We start from the raw sequence: 738 nt of genomic DNA on the forward strand, positions 1-738 counted from the left end.
AACTAGATTTAGACAGACTACAAAAGTGGGCAGACAAGAATAGGATGGGGTTCAACGTAGACAAATGCAGGGTGCTGCACCTTGGGAGAAGGAATCCAGGGCATACATACAGGCTGGGGAGTTCCCTTCTTGAAAGCACAGGCAGAAAGGGATCTTGGAGTCATTATTGACTCCAAGATGAACATGAGCCGCCAATGCCAGACCGCAGCTAGCAAGGCCAGCCATACCTTGTCATGCATCCAAAGGTGCATCTCAAGTCGGTCCAGAGAGGTGATACTCCCTCTCTATGTGACTTTGGTCAGGCCGCAGTTGGAGTACTACGTCCAGTACTGAGCACCGCACTTCAAAAGGGATGTGGCCAGCCTGGAGAGGGTTCAGAGGAGGGCCACCTGCTTGGTGAGAGGGCAGCAGGACAGGCCCTACAAGGAGAGACTGAAGGACCTGAACCTGTTCAGTCTCAGCAAGAGGAGGCTGAGGGGGGACCTGGTAGCTGCCTACAAGCTCATCAGGGTGGGGATCAACAGCAAATAGGCAGAGCTCTTTTCTCCCCAGCAGTACCTGAGGTGACAAGGAACAATGGTCATAAGCTGATGGAGAATAGGTTTAGGTTAGAGATCAGAAGGCAATTTTACAGTTAGGGTGGCCAAAATCTGGAACCAACTTACTAGGGAAGTGGTCCTCGCCCCTACCTTGGGCATATTCAAGAGGAGGTTGGATGATCACTTGTCTGGGGTCTTG

General features: G+C 51.8%; 1 protein-coding gene across 2 annotated transcripts in view; it reads right to left on the reverse strand.

Moving 5' to 3' along the window:
• The window catches only part of HSPA4 (heat shock protein family A (Hsp70) member 4), a 34,617-nt gene that overhangs the window by 17,159 nt on the left and 16,720 nt on the right, over nucleotides 1–738 (reverse strand). The window lies entirely within an intron of this gene.

This window comes from Alligator sinensis, unplaced genomic scaffold, assembly GCF_000455745.1.
Source record: "Alligator sinensis unplaced genomic scaffold, ASM45574v1 scaffold135_2, whole genome shotgun sequence".
NCBI classification, from domain to species: domain Eukaryota; kingdom Metazoa; phylum Chordata; order Crocodylia; family Alligatoridae; genus Alligator; species Alligator sinensis.